At 40.9% G+C, this 26,666-nt stretch overlaps 1 protein-coding gene across 16 annotated transcripts in view; it reads right to left on the reverse strand.

Moving 5' to 3' along the window:
• The window catches only part of LOC117215851 (bromodomain adjacent to zinc finger domain protein 2B-like), a 232,859-nt gene that overhangs the window by 171,624 nt on the left and 34,569 nt on the right, over positions 1 to 26,666 (reverse strand). For 15 of the 16 annotated variants that reach the window (XM_033462354.1, XM_033462360.1, XM_033462358.1 and 12 more), the window contains one exon: positions 6,362 to 6,421. The exons of the other annotated variant lie outside the window; for it this stretch is intronic. The gene's annotated coding sequence lies outside the window, so the exon portion shown is untranslated. The remainder of the gene's footprint in view (positions 1 to 6,361; positions 6,422 to 26,666) is intronic. 16 annotated transcript variants of the gene reach the window in all.

Genomic DNA, 26,666 nt, shown 5'->3' on the forward strand with positions numbered 1-26,666 from the left:
TGACACTGGCGCACTCGGATTAACTGCGCTAGGAGCGTGCGTGTGTTCGTTTTTGTTGTTTCGCCACGTGTACGCGTACAACACGCTGAGAAACTTTTCGCTGCTATAGTGTGACGCATTGGGTGGATGTAGCGGAAGTGACATTGGGTTACGTATCCTAAGAATACAGTGAGTTGTTGAATTTTCAGCAAGTTATGACACACGAAAGAAATAATAACAAATTGTACACTTTAATCAATGAAGCTATAGTTAGTTGGCCTCGTCGATGAGGCAGTCGAGTGATAGTAGGAATTTTTATGCAGTACGTACAGTAGGTTGTATTTGAAGAAATTACGCGCGACACGCTGATAGATAATAAGGATAATAATATGCAGACGAATAAAGTAGGATAACATAAGAGACGCAATTAATAAAATTCGCAAACCTTTTGCTTAAACGATCGTGACTCTTGTTTTCAAAATTCGGAGAAAAATATGTTCCTGATAATCCATCGTGAATTATCTCTAAACACGATCTTTTCAACATTCTCATCTGTATCCTTTTAGTTAATTCATTTCTTCCTGGCGAGTACGTGAACGATGCTAATTTATGCAAATACGACAGCGTCTTTCAACGTTATTAAGAAACAGAAACAATTAGTAGCGATGGGATAAAAGAACAAAGGACGACTGAATTTGACGTTTGAGTACAGTTGGCAAATGAATTTGACGTTTGAGTGCAGTTCGCGAACACGTTGGATATTACGCAGAAATTCCTTAAATTTCGATTAGAGTTCACGCAGAGAACAGTTGGAGAACATGTTGGAAATTACGTGAGAGCGTAGCGGCATGCTACTTAAAATTTCGGCTAGAGCTCGAGGTCGCAGAGCAGACAAATACTCGCGTGAGTCACGATTTTCGGAGCTTCTCATCCTCGAACGTATCCGAAAAGACGAGCAAGTTACCGATTCGAGTCGCGTCTCGGTGGACGGTGACGCGCACGAAGCGCGAATTTTAAAATCGCTGCTCTTGAGCGGCCAGTGTAAGAGACACGGCTGGCGGAGAAACAAAGGGTAAAAAGTAATGGGATTTGCATTCGGATACGAAGTGAATCGTCGCGAGGTTGGAATAAAAGTGGTAGAAACAAGAGCTACGAAAAAGGAGCAAGAGAAAAAGGCTGTATGATATGCACAGTTCCACCAAACTGTTCAAACAATTGTAGATACCTTTTATGAATATATTATTCGTCATACGAAACATCCTGAAATTTCATTGATCGTGTAATGAGACCCGACTACAGTAAACGCATTGGTCAAATCTGAAAGAAATTTGAAAATGTACGTAAAAGCCACAAAAAATATTTAATGGAGTTATACAGGGTGTTCGGTAACTGGTGGTACAAGTGGAAAGGGGGTGATTCTACGTGAAAAAAGAAGTCGAAAATGTAGAATAAAAATTTTTCGTTCGAGGCTTAGTTTTCGAGAAAATCGACTTTGAATCTTCGCTCGGTACGCGTCTACTTTATCGCGTCTCGTTATAACGGATCTTACTGTCGATTTTCTCGAAAACAAAGCCTCGAACGAAAAATTTTTACTCTATATTTTCGACTTCTTTTTTCGCGTAGAATCACCCCCTTTCCGCTTGTACCACCAGTTGCCAACCACCCTGTATACTTCAGAGAGGTGATAAAGGTATTTAAAGAGTCAATTTTCATCATTTTGACACCTACCGTATGCTTAGCATGGCTGTTCATGCTGTAAATAGGTGTATAATTTTTGTTACTAAATATACTTTTGCAATAGATATCTTGCCAATGAAATTCCAAAATGTTTTATACAACACATATAATATGGACATAAAAGTCTTCTGTACAGTAGCTGTTAAATATTTTCGTGAGAAAGTGTGGAGGGCCGATGAACTCTCATTAAACGCCAAGTTATTTCTCTCTCCTTGTTCTTTAACTCCGTTTCTTTCATTCTCTTTTTATTAAATAAACTGCCGTGAAGGTATAATAACCGACTAAATGTGACCGATAAATCGAACGAGCAGAGAGAAAGAGCAGAAGAAATTTAAAGCCAATTGACAGCTTTAATGAAACGATCCAGGTACCCGATTTACTAATCGCGTCGGTATCGCGCAAACGAAGCTGATTCGTCCGTTAAAATATCGCTTGGTCGCATCGGTTTCTACGGCGAAGATCATCTTATATTAATACGAAGCTAACAGAGCAGAGATATAAACCGATAAAATTTACTGTAACCATAAAATATTTTACGCCCCTCCAGTCGCTTAAGATCGTACTTAGCCCGAGTTATCTGCGCCATAAATTCGATCGCGGCATCGAGAGGGACGCAAAGTGAAGGCGAAACACCAGGGAGAGAAAACCAACCTTTCCTCCCTTTTGGCCACTTATTTTCGAATAAAACGGTAAAAAGGAAACTTGTGGATGACGAACGTGAAAAGGCACGAGCGAACGTGATCGCGTAATATATGCAACGAAGCGTTCTCCCAAACGTCGTTTAATGTTGAAGCGTGTGTACTCGCTAGCAAACGTGTTCGCGACTAGTGTTCACGAACGATGCTTGTAAAATGTTTATAGCTAGAATATCTATGTATGGACATTGAAATACTTTCTACAATTGAAATATTGAAATGAACTGCATGTAGAAAGTAAAAGATAGTAGGACACAAAGAACGTGCATAATATAATATCTATGTGCTTTTAATTCGAAAGTATGCGAACAGTAGCTCACTTTTGACAAGATGTACGTGAGAAGATTTCATTGAAAAATTAGATACAAATAAATGTAAATGCAGTGTTTCTTTGTAGTCGCCATAGTTACGTATAATAGAGTGTCGTGAAAAGATTAAATTGATTTTTAAAAACTAATACGCAATAATAAACGATTCTTAAGAGTCAAGTGTCACGTCCTGCACCTCGCACGATTCGTAGCGCGAAAGTAAAATTGGTAATTTCTTTGAAATCGAGGTAATTTAAAACGTTTACTTGAAACCATTTTTATAGTATTTGAAGTGAAAGGCAGTTTATCCAACTATGTTTTTATAACGATATTAAAACAGTTTAAAGCTTTAAACAATGTCGGCAGTTTGAACAAACGTTGGGGATCTTCCCAAACATTTTCAAAAGAAAGACCCCGATGTCTTTTCATCTCCGACAGATATAAATAAATGTAGCGACTCAAAGAAGTCAATAATTAATTACCCTTCGTCAACCGAATAATTACCATTTTGTCAACCGAATAATTACCATTTTGTCAACCGAATAATTACCATTGTCTATCGAGGAGTTAGTTACCATTTTGTCTATTGAAGAATTAGTTAACATTTTGTCTATTGAAGAGTTAGTTGACATTTTGTCAACCGAATAATTACCATTGTCTATCGAAGAGTTAGTTACCATTTTGTCTATTGAAGAGTTAGTTAACATTTTGTCAACCGAAGAATTACCATTTTGTCAACCGAATAATTACCATTGTCTATCGAAGAGTTAATTACCATTTTGTCTATTGAAGAGTTAGTTAACATTTTGTCTATCGAAGAGTTAGTTAACATTTTGTCTATTGAAGAGTTAGTTAACATTTTGTCAACCGAAGAATTACCATTTTGTCAACCGAATAATTACCATTTTGTCAACCGAAGAATTACCATTTTGTCAACCGAAGAATTACCATTGTCTATCGAAGAGTTAGTTACCACCATTTTGTCTATCGAAGAGTTAGTTACCATTTTGTCTATTGAAGAGTTGGTTAACATTTTGTCAACCGAATAATTACTATTTTGTCAACCGAAGAATTACCATTTTGTCAACCGAAGAATTACCATTTTGTCAACCGAAGAATTTCATATCCGTCAGTCTGTCAGTCAATTGTCAATATCGAAATCGAGTAAGATTTGAATAAATCATTGTTAATCATATTGTTAATTTACTTTCGAACAACTTTGCTCCTCTCCCGTGCCAATATTCCCGCACACAGCAGGTTAGCCGAAAGTGGAACATATTGCCAGTTGCATTAAACGTCAGTTAACGCTACCGAACGCGGCAACTAAATAGAACGTGACACAAGCTTTGTAGAACTATTTCGTTATTTGACAAGTACCCCATTTGCAGATTCTTTTGCGTAGCTTTTGACTTGCGAGTCTGATTAAGAAGTTTCCTAAATTAGTAGAAAAACCGTTCTTACTCAACTTGCCAGTTAATGTAAGAAGCAGTGTAATGTTTAAGCAGTAATCGTAGGTACATATAATACATAATGATACAGCAAATAGTCAAGAATATTACTGTTACGTTTTCTAACAGATAGTTTCAATTTATAGCCTGCCGATGCCATAAAAAGCTAGTAAATTCTATTTCTAATTATTAATTAATTCGTCGTTCATTTGTACACATCAATCGGATCCAATTGTTGTTACTATAAATTAATCAGAGTACCAAAGTAATTTGCGAATATCGGCGAGAAACACACCTTTGGAGAAAGACAGGAAGCGTGAATGCGGACTTACACTGGTAACAGAGAAAGATAGAAAGAAGGTGAAAGGGCGTAGGTGGAACGTTCGATCAGCGACGAGGAACCGGAGTCGTTGGAGAAACGAGGCGAGTGGACTCATTCCAGCGAGTTCGCGAACACGCTACCTCGTATTCCTGTATTTCCATGCGCAAGGTGCAGCATGAGCGTATAAGCAGTAATCACGATGCACACGTAAGTACGTTTGTGCCGCCTAAGAAACAGAACTGTCCGTTGACGTCATCCGGTGACAAATTATACGACTCGCGGGAGTTCGACGTGCCCACGGAACGTAATGCCACGGCAACGAGTATATTCCAGTTTCATCGTCTTTCTATTTTTTTTTTCTTTCAACGATTTATTTATCTCCGAGAAAAAAAGAAACGCTGAGTTTTGCATATTTAATCTCGTATTACGTAAATACGAGAAGGGAAAATGCTTCCGATAAATAGCGTCTGATACAGTTTTATGAACGTTTATAATACAAATATGTTACATGCATGTAGATAATAGGATTATATAGTAGAATGGACTAAGAAGAGGTATCTTTCTTTCATTTCTATTTCGACACAGTTTCTTAAAATTAGAACAGTTTTAATAGAGGTTGAAGTAAAATTTAAACATGAATTTCGCGTCGTAACTTTTAACCCTTTCGCCTTAAAGGGCTCTGAAGGTATCACAGCGAAAGAATTAACACAAATATCTACAGATAAAGTTAAAAATACATTTACTCCGAATCTTGTTCGGGAACGATCTTCAAAAATGCTTTCCAAGTTGCGATTCAAGAAACCAACGTCTACAGAAAACGATGTTGACGAAATTGGAAAATCCTGTCATGGTAGTCGCACCGGGAAACGGAACTTTCCACTTTCGCTAATTGCCAGCAAAATATCCTCACGTTAATCTCGACCTAGACTCCCTCTCATCCCTTTGCTAGCACTGATACAAAATCCAAAAAGATCGTCGGTGCGTGAAACGACATCAATCGAGCTTTCTCGCACAGATAACGAGGCTGCACTAGCTAAAGAAGGGGAGTTGATGCGCGCGCGGTAGTTTACACACAAATACATATGTACATACGTTTATACGCATATACACGCGTCCACGAACGATGAAGCGGTATTCATAGAAAGGGTTGCCGAGTGTCGAGCATATAACGTACAAATTATACGTGGCCACGGAACGGGTGATTTACACGCAACAAACGAAGCATGGAAAACCGTTATCGCGAGTTCACCGCCGCTAACGTGCTAAGTATCCATCGAGAAACATCTGATAAACTTAATCCGATCGTCTCGTGGCGGTCATTACCGCAAGGATAGCCAAATTCTAGGTTCGCCAAAATAGACTCAAAAACTGGTTGAAAATATCGAAGCTTTCGTAATAAGAACCGATACACGGTTCGAGGGTTGAAATTTTCCATTTAATAAAATATAATAACGGTTACGGTCTAATCTCTGGAACCTCGATGTTTATTTAGAAAATTGAGCTTCGTGTTTTATTTTAAATTACACTTTCCTGTGGTCTGACCCATTTTACCGTATACACGATAGGTACATATACCACGCGTGTATCTCAAAAGTGAACTCACACAAACTGAAACAAGCTTTGCAGGAAAAACGAAAAACTATTTGGAAGTTTACAGAAAATGGTATTTGCCAAATAAACAATATTAACAGAAGAAATAAATTCTAGTATGAACAATACCGTGACTACTATAAATTCTGAACAATGGTCAAACATTGCTTTTGTATTTTTTCGATTGGAATCGTTTATCGACGATTTTCATATTCTTTTAACACACAAACTTTCGAAATATATGCGCGAATATAAAAAATTGAACGATTTTAAGTAACTCACCCTGTAGGCTGTCGACATTGTACCGGAACCTCTTAGGAACTTCCTTCGTCACTCCAACTCCTGCGGAATCAAACAGAAAGAAACGTGTCTTGAGTGTGCACCGGATAACGGCACGATAGTAAATCATAAAGTAGCGAGCGAAACGAGCTGGCAAAGGCGAGGAGAAGCAAACTAGACGCGCGCGCGTTACCCTTCGCTAAATCTACTTGTCAGTGTATTCTCGACCTGTGCATGTTCAAAACCCATCTTCTTCCATTTGACATTTGCCATTGTGTTCAACTAACGCCATCTACAAATGGTTAAAATCAATTGTTTCTAAAAAATTCTCTCTCTATATATATAGCAAAAACAACTATATTGTTTAGTACTTGAAAAAACAAAAATCTGATATCAGTCACAATTTCGTAACGTTCAAATCAAAAAATGTACAAAAATATACTTATCATGGTGTTCAGAAACGTAGCTAATATTAAAACAACTAAAACTGAAACTTCCAATACAAGTTACCCAAATCCCCACTTTACCCTATGTTTCCCAGAAAGCTTCTCAATTATCGTTTAGGTTAGGTTTTGCTTCTCTATGCGCGTACTTATATCCTATACCATGCTGTGGGCATGCACGAAGGCACGCGTGTGTTACTCGCGCGCCTCGCCTTATTTATAGTTGCCGGTATGTCCCGTGGTTTTAAGGTCTTCGTAAAGTACCGTTCGGTTAGCGTTGTCTCGGTTTAGAGCGCGCTTTAAACGCCGACGCGATATTCCCTGTAATTACGGATGGTCCATGCGTGCACGCGAATGCGAGCGTACACACGCGGCTTAACCAAAAGCTATCAGGTATAAAGATTCGTTCGAGCATGTATCTCGTTCACCGTGCTCAACACATTCGTACACACAGCGAGACACGTACGTCTCTATCTATATTGCAGATACGTTATACGAAGCCGATGTCGAGTCGACGAACCGCCGATTTGCCGCATGCCCGACAGCGTTACTTTTGTATCGAACTACGCGACCGCGTAACGCGCCTACACACACGCGCGCAAATAATTACAACCTCCTAGAAGAGCCGAGCGCCATGGTGGAGGAGGAGGTGGGAGGGTATGCAGGTGGAGATGGAGAGGAGGAGTAGCGAGAGGAGAAAGAGGACCAAACGAGCTACAGTTTCAAAAAGCATCCCACCGATAATACCCATATTCCCGGCCATCGAGACCCGCAGAGCTGTGCAAAATTCCAGACTCGCCGCGTTCTCCTTCCTTCTCACTCTCCGTCTCCTCTCTCTTTCTCTCTCTTTCGTTGCCTGTTTCCCACTGCACCTCTTTTTCCATCGTTCCAGAGCTCCATCTTTCTCTGTTGCGCCGCAAGAAGAGCAGACCGCTACCGCTACTGGTTCCCGTGCTACGCGCGGCATCGCCGGGAGCGACGATAATATAAAGCTCGTCGTTCTAGCCGTCGCGTCGCGTCGCGGCGTGGCGCTACGCTGGCGGCGGCACTCGCAGATACATGCATACAGGCGACCGACGAGCCAACGACGACGACGACGACGGCGATGGAGAGCAACGAGAAGTACGAACGAGCACGTCGACCACGACGACGATGAGGAAGACAGATGCATGGAGGAGAGAAACTAAAACGAGCATGTGTATCCGGTATCCAGTGCGTGCGCCTCTCTGCTCGCGCTTTCATCCCGCGCGCAACAAGCATACTGCGGAGCGACGTGCACACGCACGTAGGTACGATCGGACAAAAGATAATCGCGAGGAGCTGGCTGTCGGTCGCGTCGGCCGGCTCTGGGCGCCTATGCTGCTTGTAGCCGTTGAACGAGCGAACCAACGACCGAACAGCGGTGACACGAACGAAGAGAGGTCGTGGCGAGTCGAAGGAGGACGACGCGAAAGGGTGAGGAGATGGAAAGCGATGAGAAGAGATCGAAGGGCCGAAGAAGAGCCACGAGAGAACGCGGGAAAAAGATTACTTCTCCCCTGTACCTCTCTTTGTGTATACCTTTCTTCGCGTGACGCGAAGAAAGAAAACGCCTAAACGAAGGGAGCATAACCGGTAGAGAAAGGGTGCCGGAGGAAAGGAAGAAAAAGAACCGCGAAGGGCAAGAAAAAGAGAGAACGGTGCAGCAGAGCCGAGTAATAGGGAGTGAGCCTCTGGTGTACGTGGGGTGAGTCGACGCGCGGGAACGAGCGGTTTCGTGGGTCGGTGGGTGGGTGGACCGGGAGAGAAGCGTAGCAGCGGACCGAGATAGAGCGTGGCAGGAACGGGGAAAAGAGAGAGGAGAAGGAGGAGGAGGAAATGGTAAAGGCTAGGTGGGATGAGGTTGGTTAGGCGGACGCGGGGCCAAGAGATGAGTGAGACGACTACGACGACGACGACGACGAACGCGCGTAGTAGAGCATAGGAGAGAAGCGTACCACCGGCGGATCAAGGGAGGAGAGGAGAGGGACATTGGGGAGACACACGCTGTGCGAGAGGCGCTGGCTGAGTTTGTGAGCACGCGCTACTACTCTTCGAAGCTCGAGTTCTATCTGGCCGTATCCCTCGTTCCTCTCTGTAGCTGTATAGCTGTAGCTACGCTTCTTCTTTCTCACTCGTGCTTTTGCACGCCTCTGCCGTCATCTCTCTTTCTTCTTCGTCCGCGATGCACATATATACACGCTCTCTCGATCCTCTTTCACTTATGCTCGTTCTCTCGATTCGCTCCGTTCGTCCTTCTCTCTTTGCCGTCTTTCTCGTTTACAATGCGCGCTCTCGTTCTCTCTAAGCTCTTCCTCTTCTCTCTTTTCCACGTTCGCACCATCCGTCGCATCGCCGGGCTCGCTCGTGCTCTCTCCCTCTCTCTCTCTCTCTATCCCCCTCTGGATTCGTTCCTGACACTCCAACCAGCCGCCTTCCCTGCCCCCGTCGACTCTTCTTCCTCGCGACAGCCGCATCGGTTCTCGTTCTGCGTTCTCCTGTCCGTGTGTGTAGAACCGTGGATGTGTGTTCGGGTAGGAGCTCTCTTTCCCGCGTGCACGTTCCACGGCCCGGTTCCTCCTGCTCGACGTTTCCCTGGCCTCGTCTCTTCTCTCGTTTCATCTCGCTCTCTTTCTCTTTCTATCCATCGCGAGCCGCTCGTTTGTCATCTCTCTCGCAGCTTACTCGGTCGCTCTATCGCTGTGCGGGTCCTCCTCTAACCGATTCTCCGCTGGCTCGTTCCGTGTGTCCCGGCGTGTATGAGACACGAGAAAGGCTCAGAAGCGAGTTCACGTTCCATCGCAAAGCACTGGGTGGAATTGGTATATCGGGGGATGGAACGCGCACGGGGCTTAAGGGGAACGAGATATGGCCCGTAACGTACCGACACGTACAAGACGGACGTCGTTTGCGGACGAGATCTGAAGGCATTCCGGGTTGTTGCACCGGAAGAACGAGCCTGAAAGCCTCTGCTGCGTTCTCCCTCTCCTCTTCTTCCTCCTTACCTCTTCCCTGTATCTGCTGCCACGAAAGCAGTACCAAAAATTCCGATGTGCCGGATAAAAGAGCCTCGATAATTAATACGAGAAAATGATGGACGACTGCGAGACTTGGCGAAAGAGAGTATCCCAGACCCAGCGCTCCGTGAAAGACTTGCTAGGATAACGACGATACTAGACTAACGGAGATGCTGTACGAGATAGAGTTTAGAAGAAAGGCGACGTGTAAAGAGGTAATGGTAAAATACGAGAGCTAATGGTCTGTCGAGCTACGAGCTGGATATCGATACGCGTTGTTAACATCGCAGGTGATGTTAATTAACGTTTGTGATAGACAGGTGCGCGTGTACTGTGAGAGACGGAAAGAAGCCTGTGAGATGATACAGGGGTAAGAGGTGTATTTCATTCATAAGACGGCACGCACAATTAGTGTACGTAAGTATGTGACCATTTTGTCCAATAGCACACTACGGTGAAACATTGTGCGAGATTGAAGTGAATCTGGGCTACGATTATGGTGGATGCGTGTCTTGACGAAAGGAACATCTGGAGAACGAAATACCATCATATTCGTAGGAGCCTGTATAACGAATTATATGACGAATACGTCAAACCAATCGAATATGTCATGTATAATGCAAATACATAAATCTTACGAGTATACGCATCTCAGTCTTCGGATGTTTCATTCATCAGAAGACGCACTAACTGCAACCATAGTTTAATTCGTTACAACCAATCGGATTCACATTTGCCTCTAGCTCCGCATAGTAACATTCATGTTGTATCGAATGAAAAGAAGAATCAGTGGATGTTCAATAATTTAGATTAGGTGAAGTTAATTAGTACATAAAAACAGAGCTGTAAAATGGCGAAACGAAAACTTCGACTCTATAGTCGCGATGATTTCCATAAATAAACGGTAGCGATAAGACGGCCATCGGAAAACGGAAGCAAGAGACCGCCAGAAGGGGATGCGATAAGGCGTTTTATTCTTGATTTCCGTGGAATTACGCACAATGCACCTTGAACATTGCGAAAAGAAAAGGATCGATCATATAATAATGACTGCGCAAATATCAATGAATCGATGCTCGTGAAGTGGAAAAAGAGAAACGAACGTGCAAATAAATAAACAATAAAGAAGAAGAGAAAATAAAAGCGGAGTCTAAGTTGAACAAACCTTGATGGTCTATGGAACGAATCGATTGTTACAATACCCAATTACGTACATATGTTACGATATATGTACATGTACATACATATTTATACACGATATATCGTTTCTGTCACGAATATGAAACTTATGAATGAATGCAATTGGAGTAGTACATGTGTAATCATAGTTACGCTACACGTGCGCACAGACACGTAGTCGTCGTGTATAATATCGGTCAAATCGCTTGTTGTTCAGTTAGAGCAATCAGGTTTTGCGCGCGTGCACAAACACACCGCGTAGATCACTTTCATGAGTGCATAATCGCCGCCCGCGTCCATCGATTTGTTTTCCGATCGTTAGCGCGGCATATTAATATATGATAATGCCATGCAATAAAGTAATCGCGAATTGGTATCGAAGAGCCATTAAAAAGCAGACAAACAGATGGGGAAAATCGCGCGAACATGACGAATTTCGTACAGGTGAGAAGTAATTGCTTCTGTAGCTTTGATCGTTCTGGCGGACACATTCTGGCAAACTCTTTACATGTAATTTCCTGTAATCCGTGGAAAACGGTTTTAGCGCAAAGGTGGCAGTCTTTCGACGCTACGAATGCTGTTACGCTTTTTCGTAAATCGTGCCCGTACGTTCGTGTAATAGGCTACCTGAAAAATCGTCTGGACATTTCGCGTGTTTAAAGTGAATATGATTTTTGTTAGATTGCAGATTACACATCGAGGCTCTCAAGCTTTAAACTGATCAATATTTACATCTTTTGTACATTTCTTAATTACTTCATTCGGGAATAGCATTTGTATCCAATTCTTAAAAACAAAAAAAAAAATGATTTCGACAAGTTTACTCAAGAAAATGGTACAAGTAACGATAAACACCACGGTACAATTTGAAAAATGATGTTACTGGCGTCATCATCGTTTTCTACTTTTCTATTTATGGAGTTGATCAATGCAGCTACTGAGTGGAGCTAAACAACTCATATACTAACAATAAGAAGAATGTGTATCTATTTATATGCTACTTCGATCGACTCTGTTGCATTCTGCGAATCATTATCGACCTAATCGTGTTTTTCTGTTCCTAAACAAACTTTTAACAGATGAATTTCATTTTCCTTGAACATCAACATTGATTTTGCTTTGTCGAAACAGATATTACATTAAATACATAAAAATTTGAAGACTGTAGCAGAGTTGATACATTTACTGCGACGAGAAAAGCATATCCACTTCGACCAAAAGAAATAGATATTCTACAGGGTGGTTGGTAACTGGTGGTACAAGCGGAAAGGGGGTGATTCTACGCGAAAAAATGAATCGAAAATATAGAATAAAAATTTTTCGTTCGAGGCTTTGTTTTCGAGAAAATCGACAGTGAGATCCGTTATAACGAGACGCGATAAAGTGAACGCGTACCGAGCGAAGATTCAAAGTCGATTTTCTCGAAAACAAAGCCTCAAACGAAAAATTTTTATTCTTCATTTTCGACTTCTTTTTTCGCCTAGAATCACCCCCTTTCCGCTTGTACCTCCAGTTACCAACCACTCTGTATATTATGATTCAGCGATCCAATGATTTTAATTTTTATATTATATAACACAACCGATCTTTGATCCTCTTTTGTCTCGGTCCTCTCTTTAGTCATCAACTCTGCACCGTCAATGTATCGTCGGTTTTTAATGTTAACATCCATTGATTTGCTCCAGTGACATGGAAATAAAACGTGCAACAATGTCGCGGCGATAAAGAATTTGTAACCCGAGAAATCCACCCCCGGCGGTCGCGATATATTACATCCCCGCGGACGAAGAGCGGAAAAGAAATATCACGTAATTTATTTTTATCGTGCGTCGCGTCTACCGTTTCGCCACCGAGTCTGTATATATCAAAAGATTGCCTGCGAAGAAACCCCAATTTAAAGGTTTAACCACATCCTGCCACAGCTTTAACCCCCGCACCACTCCTTTATCACGCGTTTACGACAGCTGTTAATTACGAGGACGAAATACGCCACCATCCGGATCATCGTGTTTGCATTCCCCAAAAATTCGCTGTATACGATTTTGAAACGGTGTAAAAAATCGGTACAGGTGATCGGTATGCGTCCGGGTAGAACAGATCGTTGAACTTGAATCATTTGACTACAATAGCGTACTGTGGACTAAAAACCTCGTTTTAAAACTAGAGATCTTGATCGATCATGCACGCGATAATCAACAATGATGATTACGTATGCGATAAGCATACGCATACTTGAGAACACGAATCTATGGCACATAATATCTATCTGTTTTATGAATTTCTAGTAGCGACAAACATGTTAACTCTTTGCATGTCGAGTGCGACTCGACATCAGTTTTTATCACAGCAGCTCCTTTGTCGAGTTCCAGCTGTTTTTGCGAAACGTGCGAAAGAAAAGCAAGATTGCATCCTGGAAATTGTTTCAAGATATATCATACGCTTAAAAATTAGGAAATACAACAATAGTGTGAATAAAACTGGCATTTAAGTGAATTTCTTTCTTCCTTTGTTTATTTCAATTGTCTTATTTTTTAGTCAAAGTAAATTTCAAATAATCTTCTTTTTAGCATTTGTTTATTGATATTTCGAGATTACGTAAAAAATTCACTGAAAAAAAACTCAATATTTAAAAAGTTACGAGCTGGCAAAGTGGGTGCTGCCAAAAAAATGGGGTGTCGTGGCGTGCGTGATATCAACCCTTCTGGTCATCCGAGACAAAAAATGCGAACGGATTCTTAATTAGTATGGATGCCGCTATCGTCTGAACCTTGGAAAAGTCAATACAACATTTTTTCACAAAATGACGGCCGTTTGAAGAAAAATTTTTTATTTCGCACGTTTTTTTGACAATTCCGAACGTTTAAAAAATAGTAATATTAAAGATTTTGAGCTGAGCGTGATCCGGACGATAGAGGAATATATAAGGAATATTCAGACCAAATTTCAAATTAATCGGTTCATTAGAACTTGAGATATCGTGCACGCCAACTCGAAAAAAGTAGTTTCGAGAAAAACGCGTTTAAAGTTTTCAGACAAATTTACTCGGACAACGTCTACCGTCTACTATTCATTTGTTCCGGTCGGACCGGAGCAGATGCCGCGTCACAAAAATGGCTGTAACGCATAAAATAATTGAAATTTTGAAAAATCCTTTAAAGGGCATATTCTCGAATGTCTAAACTTTGGAAGTATGAAAAAAAAAATTTTTCGATTTTTTCAAATTTCTAGACCAGAATACCCCCTTAAAAGCGTTGGCAGCTGCTGCTAACGAAATTGAAATAAAATTCCCTGTGCAAAGGATTAACACCCTTAACGATCATGTGTCAACCCCATCCTACCTTCTTTTTTTACAATAAATAACATTGCCATTGCGAATAAGTAGACTTTTAAAGAATGAAAGATCGCGTATTGGTTGTATAACGTAGGCGGTGGCCATTTGCGTGTAATCATCGTTCAGGGATAGTTTTAATTCGCGAGGTGCACGCTCGCCTGGACGGCACGGGATTATACACGGGAATAACACGCTCGTACGTATAATTGCATGTGTTTGCGACGCACAAGCGGACAAAAAAGTATGTGGCAGTTCGCGCTTTGTTTTACCCGCGACAATTGCTTTCCAATATGAGACAGACGGTCCCGAAATAAATTATTAATCCGTAATGAGCGCAAGCTGCCGTTCGTAATTCCCGTGAATTACAACAGAACGATCCGCGCCGCGTTTAAACCGCCACTTTTTGCCGACTCATCGCTTGATTTATCGTTTAAATTTGAAAAGAAACCGGAATAACCATAAACTGTTGTATCGCGCCACACCAACTTTCATTAGGTTTACAAATATTAATAGAAATCGAAAGAAAGATCTAACAGGGTTTGTTTCAGAATGGTGAAAGAGTTGGTTGTTAGTTCGCGTCTTAAGCTATAGAATCTTTTCAAACAATATCCTTTTACAATGTAACCCATTACAGTTCCACAGGTGTTCGTTCTACAACACCTTTACAGTATTTCTTAAATATCGTTAACAAGTTTACGTACAGTTAACAAATAATTTAAACTGAGACATTAGGTGCAACGGCAGACTAAGCCACGTTTTCTCTGAATGTGAAGCTATAGCACTAATTCACTATGTATGTAATATCAAAAAAAGGGGGGCGGGGCATACGCTTGGTCCATCATATATTTAAGTTCGAGTTTCTCGGAATAGTATAATGCAGTGCCGCAGACAGATCGTCGTATAGGACCATCGAAATGCATACAATGTAGCGACCAGCGTATAGTTCTAGAAACATCGATTCGCCTTCGGTCCGTTTTTTTTCACATACACAAGGAAGGTGCATAGGCGATCATAGGCGCGAACGGTGGCGTGACTCGGGCGTAGTGGGGGGTCGTCTCCGAGAGAAGACAAAAAAGATCGAAGGGCGGGCAGTACCATTTTGAGGAGTCGGAGAGTGCAAATCAAGAAGCGACAGTGTTGCCAGCGTTGTCGCGAGAGTGTGGTCCGCGTGAAAGAGAGAGAGCGTTGGATGCGTTGTGACGAGAGTTACAAATTAACTATTGCGTTGTCTAGACCATAATACGTTATTGTGATTAATTGACATCTGTACAATCCATTCATCGTAAATAAATCATCATTATAATATTATATTTACATGTATGTAGTATCGCGAGCGAGGGGCCTGGGAGTTGGCGGGTGAACCGCGTCGAATATCGCGAGAGCCGAGGCGTTCGTTTCGATCGCGTAGTTTTGGAAAGAGGAGACCTACGTGATCTTGGCCACGAGCGGTTGCTAAGGAACGAGAGACGAATCGACAGTGATTGCGAGTTGCGTTGCCGAGAGAGCGTCGATTGCGTTTATGAAAGTCGAGTCGATTAATTATTTAGTTCTGCTGTTTATTAAACGTTTGCTGCGATTAGTTCATGTTGAACACGATTTTCTGTCTGATTAACACCTGTATCATCCATTCATTGTAGATATATTCAATCACGATATTACATGTATATGTATATTTCGCGGTTACATCTATTTTGGGTAAGAAATTATGTATTCAGTTTGTCGTCCACTTTCTGTTCTCGATGCCTCGCGTAAGTACGTTTCCGATGAATGATACTGTGAAAAATCTTTGATATTATGGTTACTGACAAGACAAAGTTTGTCCACCACTGTATCGGATGAAAATTTCCGTTTATCTGACGTAACACGGCTGCGGAATCATGTCGGCGTGTCATTTCTGCGAGCTATGACGGCTCTTTCACCTCCTTAGCCCGTGTACGTGTTGTTCCATGTAACGTCACACAGTAGCATTCGCAGAGTCTGACGAGTTGTGTCTTTGACCCTCGTAAGCTTTGACCATGACACGATATAAACGAGCCGACAGTCAGCTCTTATTATCGTGGCATGAAGGTTCGTGTGGCGCGATACAACGGTGCCGATGTCACAGCGGCCGTTGCAGAATGCCACCTAGATCTGTCGTAAATTAACATAGAGCGTGGTGGTCGGGAAGTACGTTAAGATTCATCGTGACACCATCGCTTCGAAGAAAAGTGACGCTACGAAACGATGAAATATTCCCATCTTCCACGATCGCGATAATGTCGATGTCAAGGAATGTTCATTGCCCGAGTTCCGAACCCGCGGGACGCAGTGTTTTCTGCTGGGTTGTCGCTATGATTTTTAGTTGCAGATTTTTGCTAATTAAGCGTTAATGACATTGAACGATTTACACAACAAATTAGACGCTAATTAGGTTTCAACCATTCGCGGTCGTACATCGGGTTGGCAACTAAGTGATTGCGGATTTTGTAATTAGGATCCAATATTCACTTACAGTTACCAAAACGTTATTATTCTGAGCCAATACGTTTTGCAGATACACAAGATTTTCGATAAGACTAAGTTGTCTTTCTTTATTATAGCAACAAGGAATGATCTACAATGATAAAAGACGTAGTAACGCCAAATTTTATTTTCACTCTCTAGGTATTTTCTTTGGTATAATTGAATTAGTATTCGTGGAATGAAAATTAATTCTGACCAGCGCGGCATTCATATCCGAGTTTAATAAGTCCCGAGCCTAATGAGAAACGATCAAATTAGAATTATATCCTGAAATACTTATTTTTAATAGTTTCTTTAATTCGTTAAAAGTATTCTATACGCGACGAATATGACAGGCTACTTGTCTGTTATATAGAAGAGCGATGACTTAGAAAAATATTAGGAGCTACAGGTTTATTGGAAAAGGTAAACTCGTATATTCGGGAAAGTGTTCACTCTTGGAATTCGAATAAGTCGACAATGACGGACAGGGGAATTGTAAAGCGGCAACAGATATGTAAGAATCTAGAGCTCTCTCATATTTATGCCGGGGTATTGGAAACGCGTTATCGACGAACAGATATCGTATGGATTAACACCGATAAATTCCACACGCCCATGGAGTTTTCCGCGACAGACGAGCCGTGATATCGAAACAAAATGTTTCATCTGAACTTTCACAAATATGTCATCCCTCAGACTTTTACTTCCACTTTCATGAATCGTATATTCAATTTTCTACAGTTGCAACGGAATATAAATCGAAGGATATCGTTTACACTAGAACGACATAGTCATTATAGACGTGCAAAGTATTTTTGTTTTATATACAGATACGAATCTATGGTCAAGAATCGCTGTCGCGAGAGTAGCGTTTCTTAGCCCTGTCACGCACGCGATATGCGCTTACGAAACACGTTGACCGAGTGAAACGGCTCGCATTTTTCGGACGCAATCGCGCAAGAAACGAAATACACCAAACGTAATTCGAGCACCCGACAACGTCTCACGAATCGACCTCGACTGCTCGACTTTTGCCACGTATAGTTGGCGAGACCGATATAGCAAGATCGTAAATTGAAGCTATAAGTGGCGACACTCACTGACATGGCCCTAGTCAATTTTCTGACATAGGAATATCGAGAGTAATATGTGTCTGAACCTGCTTAAAGCGAATAGCTTAATAAAATTAAGGTTAGTGTATACAGTTCTAAAATTGTGTAGGCACGTTACTATTATTGAAACGGTATCCTAACATCAAGTGAACGTACCAATACTTTCATTTAGCAATGATGTTTACATTCGGTGCAAAGGAAGATGAAAAACTATCATTTTATCACAGCGTTCGAATATTTTTGCGAGAAACTCGTCATGAATGTTTCTATTAAATGTATCATAACTCCTGTCTATGTTATTGAATCGATTTCAAATTTTACTGATGTACTCTTGAGACCTTCCCGTCGCTATAGATACCAAATTGTTTTAACAAATTAGTTTAGTACACCTCATTTTATTAATTGAAATTTGTAAGTGTAAGCGTTCGAATAGGTATAGTACTTTAGCATAAGAAATCAGAAGTTTTTTCATTAAAATTGTACGATATGAATCTCTTGTAGCTTCTTAGTCAATAAGAATTATATCAGAAAAAAATAATAAGCAGTTGTTAAAGATTAAGATGTATATTTTTGAAAGAAAACAGAAGTCCACACATACGTTCATCGAAATGTCTCAAATTGTTTCAATTCTTAAAATATACGAGTTTTAGCTTCTGATCGATTTTACGATCTCGCTGCATACATATATACGTCTTTCCCATTGGCGTGTAACGTGCCTTTTCTAGTGCCCAATTACCAGCAATCAGATGAAAATTGCTCAAATTCCGCTTATCTCGAAATTATATAATATTATACAATTCTATATATACAGTAATAAAATTCATTTTAAACTATCATTTTCTAAATAACAAATCTTCTCACATTTTAACCCCTAAATCTACGATTTACGTTCGAGAATTTTGGCCGGAAACGTAAACAAGCTATTATACAGGGTGGTTGGTAACAAGCGGAAAGGGGGTGATTCTAGGCGAAAAAGGAAGTCGAAAATATGGAATAAAAATTTTTCGTTCGAGGCTTTGTTTTCGAGAAAATCGACTTTGAATTTTCGCTCGGTACGCGTCCACTTTATCGCGTCTCGTTATAACGGATCTCACTGTAGATCGTTGTCTCGATGAAAAAATTAAAAAAAAAATTTTTTATTCTATATTTTCTATTCTATATTATTCCATCGAGACAACGATCTAGAGTGAGATCCGTTATAACGAGACGTGAAGTTCACGCGTACCGAGCAAAAATTCAAAGTCGATTTTCTCGAAAACAAAGCCCCAAACGAAAAATGTTTATTCTATATTTTCGACTTCTTTTTTCGCGTAGAATCGCCCCCTTTCCGCTTGTACCAGCAGTTACCAACCATCCTGTATATTATATTTGGCCCGATCATCGTACTACGGGCTATGCCCGTAGTTGTAGGTTAAGGGGTTAAGTCGTACCTGAATTGAGACAAAAAGAGTGTGACGATATATGTACGTATGTACGTTGACGTTAAAAGAAAGGCCCAATGGCTCGCCTAGCCGTATACGAGATCATTGTGGCTAACCACGAATGATGCAAATGCTAGTATGTATTTACACAAACGGTTCGTCTGAAACGGGGTCCAATCAACAGCGAGGAAAATCTGAACTATGTTGCAAAGTGACGTGTGAACGTGACATACTTTTCATCGTGGATTAATTATTTATCGATATAACGTGCAATTTTACTATCAAAGTGCTCATAGACACCATTGTAATCGAGTTTTCAAACCGATTTCCACGAATCAATCAATTTTCGCCATGAGCAATGGAAGCATTGCGAAGGATAATGAAATCGAGTGCTCGAGTAGCTTATGCATATGTATACTCGATCTATTGCAACGTGCGTTGTTTGCGCAGCGACTAGCAAAAATCTCTTATTAATCTTGAGTCACTGCTCGCCGATATTTCGATTCTGTACGACTACTGGTCCGAAAACACATCCAGAGTGGAGTAATCGCGCGTAAAACGTGCATGAAAGCGTGTACGCTTTCAGAAATTCGTGATATAAATTCGTTTAACAATTTTTGCAGTACAGGTCCTAATTAAAATTATTATCGTTAACGCAATGATTCTCAGAATTACATACATACATACTGTTGCAAATTTTTCGACAAAGCATCGAGGCTGGCTTTAGGACACTTTATGTGAATATTGCCTTTCAATTGATCTGTACGCTATTTATTGTCAATTATTGAAATTTCTGCAATAATATATTAATTACTGCTTTAATATTACGTATTTTCAATGATAATATTATACGTAAAATCAGGATTAAACAGAATGGAAATTAACACAAATTACCTATTTAATTGAAAAATAATCAATTTGATTGCGAAGATAAATAATTGTCGACAAGTAGCAACTGTTCCACTGCTTTCCAACATTTACCGAAAGACAAGTGAACATGCATCCTTCACGGCACTCTAATTCATTTCTTTAATTTCTACGGGTGTCAGAGCGACCGAAAAATACCTCCACAGTACCGAGTACCACGTCTGTCGAGTGGTCACCGGTGATCACTTTCTTGGGAATGGTTCCTGGCGACTATCTGATCTCTGCAGACACATACACGTTTCTCGGAGTTGCGATTCAGTTGCAACTGCTTTCGCGGACAGAGTCCATTGCGGATCAGCGATGGGAAATAATCTATTAGATCATGGGCAATACCATCCTGGGATACATTCTACCGTGATGAAATTGAGACTTGGAAAAATGTGTGCGTTCGAACAATTCTATGGGAACTCTGACACCGAGAGAATTCGACTTCCCTCAACAGAAGACAGCTTTGCGTAACAAAAGAGGAGGAATAAAAATAGAAATAGAAGAAAAATGACACGCTAATATCTGTAAAAATAGTGACATCCATAAGATAACGACGGATAAGGCTGGAACGAAAGTTAGCCTGAAATGAAAATAACCGTGGAAATTTTAGGGAATGCGGAGGTTCCAAAAGGCTATGTGTCACAGATCTGCGAAAAGCACGCAGTTAATCTGACGTATTTATTAATAATTCGAACGTTAAACGATGGCGATATAAAACAATGATCTCCGTATATAACTCTGAACATTAAAGTTTCATATTCGATTTCACGAACGCAGTTCCTACTTCCTACCAATTAGCCTTAACGTCAGCAACTGAATGTTTCGAAATGCAAACCTACCACTCCGAATACTCCAGTAGACAGAGCTCGCTATCGATCCGAAAGAGATGCAATCCTATCCTTGGAAAGCAACACGCGACGACAATACCACTAAAAGATGGACCGCGATACGAACAGTTAATATTATATCCGACAGTTGAATTCCGATATCGTCGCGAAAGCTACGCGCAAAATTATCGGGCTGGTCTTATCGACCAGATCCCCGGCGCGAAGAGAGAGTGCGAAAGAGAGCTGGGCCGCGGTAGAAGCCGAGAGAGCCGACAGTCTTTGTGGAGCGCGCGTGATCGAGACCGCGGAGCAGCGTTCGCGGCGTTCCAGGCGAGATCGCGACGGCACATAATTTTTCCAGGGTTCGTTGGGGGAGCCAGTCACGCAGGCCAGTTTGACGACAAGCGGGTTTGCCTGGCTCTCGCCATTATCCAGGCATTTGCGAAGAAAGCGCGCACCGGCCATCAGACACACCCTGTATCTCAAGAACTCCCCTTATTCAGAGTGAGTTGCGGCGTTATAGCGCGGCCAGAGGACTATATCGGTATCCTAGCGTGCGTTCAAACTGAGATCAATAAAGCGCTCCTTTATAGACTTCACTACACACGCTGTACAAGCTTGGCCAACTCTCCCTCTACCGTTCAGTTCGTTCGTTTCGTTCGTTCGTCCAACGAACGTGTGCCCTCTTTCTCGCTCTCTCGCGCGTGCACACTACGCCACACGTACACGCACGTGCGCACACAGGCAAAAACAGGCGCACGTAAAGAGAGTCAGCCTCTGCTGCCACCTCCCCCTGAAATCGCCACCCTTTTCCCCCTTTCGCGGCATCAAAGCGCAGCGCTCGCCTGCTGCTACGTAGCAACCCCTCGCCGGCCATCGTTCAAACCCCGCGCTGCTGGCAACTACGAGGCCATAAATAACCGAATGACCCACCGCGAATAAGAGACGGCAAACGCGAGGAGCTACGATCCGGCCACCCGTTATATATTGCTCCGTCCATCGTCGTCCGACCACGTTTTCTCTTCTCTCTGCTCTCTCTCTCTCTCTCTCTTTCCCTCTCTGTCTCTTTCTCTCTGGAATCGTGGCTGTGTCTGCCTCTCATACCGCCTCGATTGCCGCTTCGTTATACAATTATCGATACTATCGGTAGGCCTTGCCTACCGAACGCGTGTACAGCGAGTGCACCTTGACAAAATTTTACGCGCTTTACGTGGCTGGCGATCGCATCGATTTTTCAGAAGGCTCTCGCGTCATTCACTAACGCAATGTCTTTGAACGAAGATTCTCCAAATCTACCCGGTGTTTTGCGAATGAAGCGACATCTTTAAATGACACTTTCTGAAGCCTCTGTGGCCTTCGATGGTCTTATTAAGAAAGAGACAGAGAGAGAGAGAGAGAGAGGCGGGAATTTCTAGAAGCTCCCGATTTAGGTTATCGCCTTCTATCGATGCGGCAATTAATGCGAACTTGTGAGAAGGTTGGAATTCATACATTAAAGCATATACACCTAATATAAAGAATTGCGCGTATACAATGTGTTTTATATAGTAACGAGATCGGAAATAATGCCGTGCGACGTTTGCCCGTACCAAACGCGATCCTATCTGTTTCGAGACTGATTGAACAGGCCCCGGTGTATGTATAACAAGCGATCGTTATTGTAGTCATCGATTAAACCGTAACGCGATCGTATACGGAGAAAATGAGTTGCGCGGATGGTTAGACCGGGGGAATTAATTGAACTTTTCCAAGATTTTCCAGTCACGGGTCTGTATGGTAGCGCGCCTTTGCCAATCGATGGCAAAGGTGCGAGTGCAACGCTTCTAATTAATACGGTTGTCGTATCAATCACCGCGCACCGTTATCGTAATGATGTTAAAAATTTCATAAAGATGCGGCAAAGGAATCATAAGCAGCCGACTTAAGCATCGGCAATATATGGTTGCTCATGAGTTACATAGCGCTCTGCAGTTGCTAATGAATATATTCGAACGTTTGTAGAAACCTTTTATAGGTCTTTTATTTATTATCGTTATATATTTATAATATTTTATATAACACGAATATATTACGTGTGTTATATTTCCACACTTTGAAATTTCATTATCGTAATGCCACTTGACTATCATTGTTATATCGATCAATTTTCCACCTACTTTCCCGCTATTATAATCAATATATAAAATTACAATATTACGACCTATTATAATCACAGAAGAATTTATTTTATCATTAAATTATTCATTACATTAATAGGCCTAACTATTTGGTAGCTTCTATTTATTTCTAGCGTTTATGTCGTATACTAATTTTTTATTAAATATATTTGTAGCAAGCGTTACGAGATTTTTCAAATTCGTTTCAAATTTCACCAATATAGCCACGACAGTGGTGTCTTATTACGATGCTAATGAAATTTAAAAATCTTTAATATAACACACGCAGTAAATACATAAAAGATTTCGGTGATGGTACACGTTCAAATATTATACTTTCGTAAGCCGCCGTTACTTATTTATCTATCTCCGTTCACGATTGATACCTATCTTTGGAATATTAAAATTAATCTAATGGACACTCGAGACTGCTAGGAAAATAAATTTTTGATAAGCTGGTCGAAGTATTTGCCAAGACGAAAATCATCGACAGGCTCATTATTTATGAACTCGTGGCTGAAACTATTTCAAACGGGTCTATCCAACCTTGTCTCTTCTTCTTCTTCTTCTTCTGCTTCTGCTTCTTCTTCTCTCCTTTATTTCAGCGGAGAGGTAGGCGAGGATGAACGAGGACGCAGAGTGTCTTTTATCGAGCGGAGACGTTCTCTCCTAGAATCACTTCGTCTCTTTTCCATCGTCTTTCTCTCCAATTTATTTTTTCTTTTTTTCTTTTCATTCTTCCTGATAAGTCGATGTAATCGCCTCAAGACGAGTTATTTTTCTATATAGAATTCTCTCGTGTCGTGTTTCTCGAGATATAAAAACGAAACACCGATTTTTCGTCGATTCGTGTTTACGAAAACGATTCCACTCGAAGGTCATAAATCATAGGCGAAGAACATAATAAGTCGCGTTCTCTATGTTTGACTAAAAAGCAACTTTACAATTCAAAACATTTTATATTTGTGCCGTGTTACCGAAAAATCTCCTGTTATCTAGTTTTAAAGGATAAATATATATTCTTGCGCTATCTTTGAAAATATTGTCTGCCGTGACACTAAAATATTAAAGACATTAAAATATCACACGTACTTTGGTTTCTATACATATTCGTCGATTATTAACAATTACGGTTGCTATAAAAAGTATGTGCGTCACTGCATTTATTACAGCATTTACATCGTAGTTAACGATGTTCAGGTATGTATATTAAATTTTATGTCATTCAGTAATATACTTCCATACGACTACACAAATTTGACGCTATGAGAACAAGAGAGAAAAAGAATGAGAAAAAAAAGCCGCTTCGTTAGAAAATAGAGATACAAATACCTTTTGTAGCCACTGTATATCTCTGAATCTAACAGGTTTATTCCACTTTTTATTATTTTATGTTAAAGTATTCGCTGTCCGTCATAAAGTGACACGAATACAAAGAGCACGGTAAGAAACGTGTACTTGTCGCCTTCTTTTTCGCTGGTCTTCGCTTACGAGAAAATCGTTTGATTTTCGTCGCTCGCCGCTGACTTTTCGGTTTTATCTGAAACGAACGGCAGTATCGCGTTTCCACGATGCTAAGTGCTCCGAAACGGTCTATGATTTCGCTAATTCTACGATAGGATAATTGCGTAATTACAGTTCGGCGTGCGGCGTATTTAATTACGCTTACGCCAGATACAAAAGATTGAAGGAGGAATGTTTTCTATCAGTGAAAATTGAAATGAAGCCGGGGATATACGTGAGCTCCCGGTGAATACAACCCGCTGCTTCCTTCGTGAATTGAATTACGTCCCCCGCGGGACGAGTAATTGCGTTGCGTTCACAACGCGCATGTCCTCCACGCGACCATTATAAAACATATCGCTCTATTACTATCTCGATATCTTAATAATTTGCACAATCTCTTTCCCTTGGCTCAGCCTAATTACCCGGCGTCTGCTCTCTGCTTCTCTCTCTCTCTCTCTCTCTCTCTCTTTCTCTCTCTGTTACCATGCTAACGGATCGTGTCTCTCGTCTGCCACGGTTCCGCTTCCACTCTTCTCCAAGAGTGATTAATAGCGTATTACGATACGCCGATGTTAATACGTTTTTCGATTCCGTGAACCACGGATCCCCCGAGAAAATGCTTCTCTCTTCGTATCGTCCTTCGAATCGACCGATAACAACTTCATTTACAACATCTTACGGGATTCAACGAATCTCTTTGTCGAGGAATTAACAAGTTCAATGCGGAAAAGAAAAGATAGCGGGGAAGGAAGTTGAGCGATGACGATGCCATCGAGTTCAACATGTAGACGCATACTAACAAATCCGAGTCAAATTTAATATCAAAGATTCGATTCATAGGATTCGAACAAGTACCATTCGCAGCCAGAATACGAACGTCTATGCAAATTCCATTTTATGGAATTCTTGTTACAGGTTTCGCAGAAGTTATACAGAATCGTAAACGATAAGCGATATCTGTATAAATTTTGGTTCAGAAAATAGATTATAGAAAATGGTGAGGTACTTAATCTACTCGTGTTCTACTCTATCTGTACAAAGTAGTATGTAATACTTTTTTTCTGAATGTAGCACTTTCACTGCCACGTGGTTTCTCCTGTGACGCCACGGTGGTCATTGGTGACCGGAGCTTTTGAGCTTCTTACAATCGTAAAAATTGAACTATTCAATTTTCGTCTTCCTCGTTCTTTTTAACATCTTCTTTTCTATACCTCTAATATCATTTCGAAGCGATACTGCTATTAATTAAAATGTAATTATCACCTTGTCGATCGTTTTTGAACTTTCTTGCTCTTACTCGAGGTACATATACTGACTTACGAAAGTATTTCTAGTACGAGAGTATAATATCTTATCGTAACACATTTTTGTGGATATATCTGTGTGACATTTTTAAAAATATTAGATTGTTCGAAAAGTGTCTTTCTCTTGCAAACGTGTTCTTTGCAACAGTGCAACTTCATACAAACGTGAAACCAAGTCTGTGAAATGTCGCTGTGCTGAGATAAACAGAACAAAATGGATCGTACAAAATAATACAAAACGAAAGACGTTGTGCGTCTATTATTTCCTCATAAAACGAAAGAAACTTTTCGGACAACCTAATATCGTCGGTATTGTAATAAGAAATGGCTATTACGATTAGAGTGGTAAAATTTAAAAGCAATTTCATTTTGAATGAACGAGTACAATGTGAATTGACTGCCACGGTTTTTCCTGTGACACCATGATGGTCATTGGTGACCGGAGCTTTTGAACTTCTTACAATCGTAAAAATTGAATGAAAATTGACAGTTGGGGCATTTTGATTATAACCGATAAATAGAAGATACTTTGAAATAAAAAGTGCCCCATTGAACAATTAAACATTTTTATTAGAACATCAATAAAAAAAAATGA

The sequence above is a fragment of the Bombus bifarius genome, unplaced genomic scaffold (assembly GCF_011952205.1).
Source record: "Bombus bifarius isolate JDL3187 unplaced genomic scaffold, Bbif_JDL3187 scf7180000009832, whole genome shotgun sequence".
NCBI classification, from domain to species: domain Eukaryota; kingdom Metazoa; phylum Arthropoda; class Insecta; order Hymenoptera; family Apidae; genus Bombus; species Bombus bifarius.